At 42.9% G+C, this 8,326-nt stretch overlaps 2 long non-coding RNA genes across 3 annotated transcripts in view; both read left to right on the top strand.

Annotated features, from left to right (window-relative positions):
• The first annotated feature begins 2,769 nt into the window (after positions 1–2,769).
• LOC109368821 lies at positions 2,770–5,187 on the top strand. Its single transcript, XR_002117192.1, has 3 exons — positions 2,770–3,281; positions 4,185–4,304; positions 5,081–5,187. It is a non-coding gene; the product is annotated as an uncharacterized LOC109368821 (long non-coding RNA).
• A 72-nt stretch (positions 5,188–5,259) lies between these two features.
• The window catches only part of LOC104911975, a 10,330-nt gene continuing 7,263 nt past the window's right edge, over positions 5,260–8,326 (top strand). The window contains exons 1-2 of one of the 2 annotated variants that reach the window (XR_794321.3): positions 5,260–6,989; positions 7,123–7,317. This is a non-coding gene — a long non-coding RNA (uncharacterized LOC104911975). Of the gene's footprint in view, positions 7,318–8,326 lie in introns of both variants that reach the window. The other variant, XR_794319.3, reaches the window with a different exon arrangement.

The following is an 8,326-nucleotide window of genomic DNA, read 5'->3' as shown; positions in this document are numbered from 1 at the left end:
TCAGACACATCACTCTTCCTATTGCCTGTGACTATGATCCATCACAAATTGGTTTACAAAACTATGAGTGAAGGTAGAGAAGAACAGCTGGACAATTTTTCACATTCTTAAATCTCCATTTTATGTTACATTCTGAAGGAAAAATTCAGATTAGCGTAGGAGGCCATCTACTCTGTTTCATGGATATGACTGATCCTTCAGGGACTTCCAGATGCATAAATTGCAATGATAACTGGATGGATGAATATAAATGCAGAGGCACTCAGAGTTCCTGACATCAACTGAATTTAAACTGACAGATTTCCTCCTCATTTGTTTTTGTTCAAAACAGTAGTCCTTTCTAGCACTTTTGGGAAGGCACTCAGTAAATACAAAAGACTGAAAAAGTATTGTCTACTTCGGCTTTTTTTTAAAACAACAAGCAAATAAATAAATAAATAAGTCTGGTCCTGTAAATAGGTTGTACTAAGAAAAGCAGGGTTATAATCTAAGAAAAGAACAACTTTTCCCTGGATATATAGTAAAATAAAACATCCATTGTTCCATTCATCTTTTCTTAGCAATAATCTATCATTACTCATGGAATTCATTTACTTATCAAAAGTGTAAATTGATTAAACCCACAAATACTTCCCAGAACTCCAAACTAAATAAAAGATTAAGAAAACATTGGGAGGGAGCACCAGCTGCTATCAACATTGATCAGTTCAGGAATTTTCTGTCAAACAGCGTACAACTTGCTCAGCAATAAATCCACATGCCCTTATTACCAATATCCTATCCTGTTTTACTTCCCAGGGAAAAACAAAACAAACAAAACAAAACAAAAACAAACAAACAAACAAAAAAAAACAAACCAAAAACCAACAATACATCCCTAACCCACAGAGCAAGGACACGGACAATGTTGGTTTTTTATCTCACTGTTAAAACAAATAAAAATAGAAATCAGAACCAAAGAAAATGCTTCCAGACTTCTTGGTTTTTCTTCAGTTCTATAGTCATTTACAGACTGTCATCAACACAGATACTTTGTTGAGAAGGGTGAAACATCCCCATCTTGGAATTGTATCGCATGTGAACACAAAATTCATTTCCAAATATTTTCCTAAGATTTTCAAAAGCCTGGACCACCAAAGCAAAATGCTCTAAGACCCTAACATTACATCTAGCTGTCTAAAATATTAAAATAAGCTTTTCATGTATGCTATATTTGAGTACATTCTTTTCCAAATGCACTATTAGAGCGCTCACCCCAAATTAGCAACAGTAGTTACGGCATACTGCTACGTACCAATCCCCATAAAAATGCCTGGAAGTATTCCATCTGAGGGTTTAGGGTCATCCAAAGTTACTGGACGCTTCAGCAGCTGAAATGGAAATGCTGTTCAGCTCCCCAGCCATCTTCTCTGGACCGTGCCTCTAACAAGAACAGTACACTTGCACACATTGTTGAACTACAATAGGACAGGACAGTGATTAAAGTAATGAAGCATAGTGCAATATCTTACTTGTAATGTACATTAAATATGAAAAGGAATATAAAGGGAAATGAGATGAATTTTGTACAGCTCGCCTTAACTAAGTCCCAGAGGAGATCAACTTGAATATTTAAAACATGTGTAAACGTTTTTTGAACTTACTTTGAGCACCTAGTTCAAGCCCAGACGCACTGCCCTGGGTCTGTTAGTTCTGGGTGTTCACATACATTCTCCTTTTCATCCAGTTGGCTGTCACATTGTATCTTGTAAGTTTTTAGCAGCAAATTCTATGGACAATAAGAGTTACAGTTTACCACCTTTACAAACGTCTGCCAGCCAGCACACAATGTTTCAGTCCGACCAAAGGCTTTCCAAGTTCATGCTATTCGAGGGCATTCCACTCTGTTTTATTAAATTCAGACTGTGGAGCACCATGTTTTTGCTGGCCCCTTGTTCTACTTCGGTTTGCAGTCCACCTGAGCAGTGAAGGCTGGCATGTTTGTTCCAACAAGTCTTATTTTTCTTATAAAAAAAAAGTACTAATTCATGCAGATTTCACATAACAGTGGTATTGACAATTGAAGATTTTGCGATTTCATATCCTCTTGGGATATAAAATATCTATTCTGCTCAAACATTGCTCCTAGAGGGAGATGTGTACGTGTTGCTGAAGTTGTTTGTGACTTTGTTCACTTGATAGTTTTAGATTGTTTTGGGTGTAGTTAATTCAGTGGAGACCTACATGTGATACAACCTGCTTCTTCTCCTAGAGAATGTTATGGTATATTGCGTATCCTCTGCAGGATCTCTCACCTCACTCTGCACATTCAGATCTCTCTTCTTTTCACATCTGACACTACTGATGTATGTGAAAATATATCTGTAACAACGTACAATAAAAACATTCAGAGTTCCACCATCAGAAGAGATAAAAATGAGTGTAGTCCGACTTTCAGGATTTTAAATTAAGAATGTGAAGTGAATTTCATCATTGAAGTCTTCACAGAGTACATGTTTCCTTAACAAGACATAACTAAAATCTTACCAGAAGTCTTCCACATTTATAAGACGTGAACATAATCCTGAGCAACACTGTAGAGAAGTGTTTGTAAAGCTACGCTTCAAATTTTACCGGTTGGCAATTTTCTCGTCTGCATCATTAACCCATTTGGGCATTTGTCACATCACTACTCCCATATTTCCACTGCCGTCTTTAGTCACATTTTCTCTGAGGTACAAAGCTTTTACAGGTTGAACAGACTTTTGATTTCCTTTTTCTTTTGTTCGGACGTGGGGCGAGGGAAAGCGGAGTGGAGATGGCACGCAGCGGGGGCCTCTGGAAACTGTTAAGGCCGGGGAGGTTCTTTGGAGGGATGATACTCCATTGTTCTGCTCGTGTCAGATGCAAAGTGATCCGTTTGAATTAGGCACAAGTATTTAACTTATTAATGAATCCTACAGTGAGATGAGAAGGAGAAGCGCGTAACAAACTGTAATTTAAAGTGTCATTTAAGTCCCTAGTTCAGATCTAGAGTCCACATGCTTAACTGTCAGAGCCCCGGAGCGGCCCTAACGAGGCCGGCTGTGCTAACGAGGCAGCGACTTCCAGGTGCCGCGGGGCCGCGCACAGCTGCGCCTCGTCGGGAGCCCCGGGCGGGACCCGCCCCAAAGCCTCCCAAAGCCTCTTAAGCTCCGCCGGAGGCTGCTGAGAGCTACGGGGGAGTTCCTGCGGTTCTTCGTGGCAGATGGAGCGGGATCTAGCGCTTTGACTGGTCCTAGTGCTGCTGGGGTTCAGGAGCGGTATGTGAATCTTCTTTTAAAATTGAGCCTGGGGATTCTCTTTAATGTTCTTGTTGTGTTGTTTTGTTTTAGGGTGCTTTGAGATCTCTCGCGATAAGAATCAGCCCAAATCAGTGAGCTGTTCTGGTAGTAAAGGGACCTTGGAGGCGGTGAGCACTCGAGAGCCATTAGGATCTTTTCGGCTGGAGCAGGAGGCTGCTGGGCTCCCCTCGGCTGTTTGCAGCCGATATGGTGTTGCTGCCCAGATCTCATAGCGTATTTGTAGAGGGCTGCCACTCGGATCCCTGAGTCCCACCCCAGCTCCGGGGTGCTTTCAGCCCCCCTTCCCCAGGGTTTTTCTTAAGCGGGTGCTTTAGTTCTTCAAGCTCTCATTAGTAGGGGCAAGTGGAATGGGGCCGTATTCCTGCAGCCTCAGTACTGTTAGGGGGAAGAAGTAACGCAAAGGGCTGCCGAAACAGAAGTTTTCTCCTATTGCAGACTGAGCAAGGGCTGCAGTAAAGCCTCTCGTCAGCCCGAAGCGGTGAGTGTTTAGGAGTCACTTGGTAAGGTCTCTCGTCTTGCAGTTTATGTACGGCTGCTGCTTGGCTACCTCTGTGTCTTTAGGATCGGCACGGCGCCGCTGCTGGGCTCTCTCGTGGCTTTTTAGAAGGGTCGGCACGGGGCTGCTGCCCGACAGCCTGAGACCGAGCACGACTCCGGGGTGGCCTCAGCCCCCGAGGGGGGGTTTTGTGTGTGCTTGTGCCCTCCCATTTCCAGCCGTGGGAGTGAGCAGATGGGGCTATGTATTTTTTTTTCCCTCCTTCATGTGTAACTACGGGAGCCTGATCTACTTCTTCTTGTGGAGACCTGGTGGGGCAGCTTGCATGACTGGAACGATGTTGTAGATGGCTCTGTTCCTTTTAGGAAAGAGACTGGCAAGGTGTTGGAGTCTCTCTCTCTGTGAGAGAACAAGCATATATTGAGCTCTGTCGAGGAGTGTATGAAGAACTAGTGGAGCGCTTACATGTGAGGCTCAAGAGACAGGTAAATGTAGACAACGTTACTGGGGGTGTTGGTTACAGACTAGGATGAGGAAGTTAATAGACCTTCTGCATGCAGTTGGAAGTAGCCTCACAGCTGTGGGCATTAGTTCTCATGGTAGACTTTGTGAGAGGTGGATTGTGTTTTTGCAGTGGAAACTTCTAATATTTCTCATTGGTAAATGAGAGGGAGATTAATGCTAGCTCTCTAGATAGTGACTTTTACCCAGGAGAAAGCCTGGATGATATGAGAACCCAAAAAGACAAATCAGAAAACCTGGTGACCCTTCTCTGCCCTCTAATAGAAACTGGGCATACATATGAAGAGAGTGAAGGTGGGTACTCTGTTAGTGTTAAGGAGGTCCCCTACTGAGCTGGCCGAATTAAAGAAAGATTTTGGTTACACCCTTAGGAAGTCAGAGACAGTATGTGTGGAAAATCCCACTAACGGGGGAGGACAGATCCTGTTGATTTAAAAAAGAAATCGGAGGCTTATTGGGGACCTGGAATATTTTTCACCACTGACAACCACATTGCCCTGTGGTCTCTTACTTAAAGAGCTGGTTAATGGGATGATTACTCCCTGGGACAACTGATTTTGATTGATTTGCTGCACATTGGTCCTGTCCCTTTAACCCTCAAAAAGCCTCTTAACAGATACATCTGGAAGGCTCAAGATAATAAGGGGAAAACGTAAAGTAACTCTCTGGATTTCACTTGCCTTCCAACTGTGGTTCATTTGGGACCAGGGAAGTTTATTTTTGTTCTTCTCTTTTCCAGTTAAGTTTTCCAGTTAAGCTTTCTCTAACCTTGGTTCCTCTGTGTATGGGAACTGCTGAATCGTGGCCTGAACCTCTGATCACCTGAAGCAAGCAATGAGTCAGCTGTGGCAGCACAGGTGAAGGCAATTCTGCTGAGTGACTAGAAGGTGTGGAGCCTGGCTGCACCTCTCCTAGACCCTATTTAAGGGCTGACTGCCACTGAGGAAGGATCTCTCTAGAGATCACTCTTCTTGAAGTCTTTTTTTTGTGACCCCAGGACATAGGTAAGCCTTCCATTCATTCCTGATTATCTGTCTCTAACACAATCTTTCCAACCTAACTTCTCTGTATACTTATTGATTATACATCTGTATGCTCATCGTTTATACACTCTGGAACTGGGAAGTTCTCTCTTTTGTTTTCCATATGCTATTGAATGCTGATCCTGTTGCTGAGCCTCACATGTTCCCTTCTCACCCTGCTCCTTTCTCAGGGATCCCTGTGGTATCATTAATGTCACTGTTTCAGACAGGCATATTCAGATTAATATTTGTATTTGTTTATGCTGACCCTATAACATTCACTGGCTGGTCATGGTCCCATGCCCATATTGGGCATGCTGGATGTATGGGACTGAATTCTAATTCTAACTGAGGCTTAACCCTTTCCACCATGGTTAACCACAGTCCTGAAATATATTCAGGAAGTGAATGGGGCCAGGATAGTACTGGCAACTCTGGGGAGATTAGAACAAAGAATAAAAGTAGGGTGTCAAATGAGTGATCTATATGCACTGCAACAACTCTGCAGTTTTCCTTATCAGCACTGAGAACCAATCAGTGGTTCTTATCTAATGTATTATCTCAGTGGGAAAGAGCTAATATAAAAGACCACCAGTTAATTGTACATGCACTTGTCAAACTCAATGTCTTCCTAGCTCTTCTGTGCAAAAGGTAAAGGAAATACTTTATTCACTGAAATTTGAAAGGTGAGCTGGGACAATGCAAACACATTTGAAAGAGAATTTCAGTCTTGGTAGTGTCTAGTTAATTTTACTTATGATCCTGTTAATAACAATAAGCAATGCTTTGGTACATACTGTATAGCCAATCATTGTGCAGGGACTGAATCGCAATGGGGTTATGCTCTACCCATTAGAACAGAGTATGGGCCCAATAAAATGGAAACTAGTGGTGAACTATTGATGTTAGTTCATGTGCTGTATGGGAACAAAAAGGATTTATTTTGAGAGTAATACCATCAAGACTCAAGACATTTGTCTTGACTCTGAGTAAAGTATTTCTCACTTTAGAGGTATCGCAATGAGACTCCTGAAATGGTGCTCACCTATATTGGAAAAGGATGTGTGTGTAGGAGAACCTCTCACAATTTTATACTGATAGGTATTATTACTGTAGATACAAGCAAACATTTGAATGTTTGTAACTTTACTAACGTTATGGGATGTGACTCTAGTTATTCAGTTCCAGTTATGTCCTATCAGTTGCTGTGGTCCAATTATACATCAATCCAAGACTTGTCTCCTGTCCCACTTGGAATGAATACTCGGTAAAGAAATTACAATGTGACAATCTGTACCAGCTGCTAGACTGCATCCAAGATAACGGACAAACTTAGATTACTGTTATCCATGATATGGAGGAGATGTGCCATGTTCTGGAAAGGGTGAAGAAGGATGGAGAACACCGCTGATGGGAAATAATCCTTGGATGGTCACCAACAGCAAGAGGAGTTTTTAATTCTGTACTTCACCCAGATGTGATCATATTAATCATAACGCTGTGTATTGGTTGTAATAATATTGTATATGAAAGTCTGACTGACTCGGCTCGAATTACCCAAGGAGTCTGAAAGTTGTCCCAGGTATTAAATTACTTTTCCTAGCCTCATGGTGATCCATGAATAAGGTGAGTTCCATTATGTAAAGTGGCAGCACTCACATTTTTTTTTTCCTTTGAGTTTGTGTTATTTTTACAATGTATATTTTCCTTCTCCCCTCATTCCCCTTAATGCTTTTTTCTTGAAACAACCATGGGACAGTGACAATAAGCTTTGCATGCTGGGTGGTGTGAGAAGAGAGAACAATGCTTGGCTCAAAGCTTGTTCAGAGGCAACCATCTGATACATGAGAAACTGGAGAATGCTTGGTTCAAAGCCTGTTTAATGGTGTCCATCCAAGGCATGACCTGCCCAACAAGTTTTTGACATAAATGGTTGACTACCATGAGCACAGAGGTAAGAGAACAAATGCACTCATCCTCCTGATGAACAAAATGTGGGTACCCTGACAGCTACCATCACTATAATGGACAGGACATGATGACCCTGATAATTGGGGTAGGCAGGCCTGAAGAGTTCTGAGGAAGAATGGGTACCCTATCTGCCAAAATGCAGCTGTGGGTCAATGAGACATTACTGACCAACCTGCTGCCTCCCCATGGACCAATGAGACATTGTTGGATTCCCTGGTGGTGACTATCCCTGCTCTGTAAACTGTTTGTTGGAATTTCTGTCTTTACTATTGTTAACTTCCACATATTCCCTGCATTCCTTAGTAGCTTAGAACCTGTAATGCTGATTATGCTCTGATTCCAGACTTGCTACTTGTTCATACTGGGATGAATCGTACAAGGGTGAAGAAATTGTTGTTAGTAATCTTTTTATATATATATATATGTATATATGAGGAGAATTGCTGCGCTGCCATTCAGCGAGACCTGGACAGGCTGGAGAGCTGGGCAGTAAGAAACCGGATGAGGTTCAACAAAAGCAAGTGTAGGGTCTTACACCTAGGGAGGAATAATTGCATGCACCAATACAGGCTGGGGGATGAGCTGTTGGAGAGGAGCTCTGCAGAGAGGGACCTGGGCGTCCTGCTGGATGACAGGTTGGCCATGAGCCAGCAGTGTGCCCTCGTGGCCAAAAAGGCCAATGGCATTCTGGGATGCATTAAGAAGAGCGTGTCCAGCAGGTCGAGGGAGGTGATCCTCCCCCTCTACTCTGCCCTGGTAAGGCCTCATCTGGAGTACTGTGTCCAGTTCTGGGCACCCTAGTACAAAAAAGACAGGGATCTCTTGGAAAGAGTCCAGCGGAGAGCCACAAAGATGGTGAAGGGCCTGGAGCATCTCCCCTATGAAGAAAGGCTAAGTGAACTGGGTCTGTTTAGCCTTGAGAAAGAAGACTGAGAGGGACCTGATCCAGGTTTATAAATATCTGAGGTGTGGCGGCCAGTAGCGGTGAGGCC

The sequence above is a fragment of the Meleagris gallopavo genome, chromosome 8, assembly GCF_000146605.3.
Source record: "Meleagris gallopavo isolate NT-WF06-2002-E0010 breed Aviagen turkey brand Nicholas breeding stock chromosome 8, Turkey_5.1, whole genome shotgun sequence".
Lineage (NCBI taxonomy): Eukaryota > Metazoa > Chordata > Aves > Galliformes > Phasianidae > Meleagris > Meleagris gallopavo.
The sequence above is the reverse complement of the archived record's forward strand: the minus strand, read 5'-3'. Positions and strand labels throughout refer to the sequence as shown.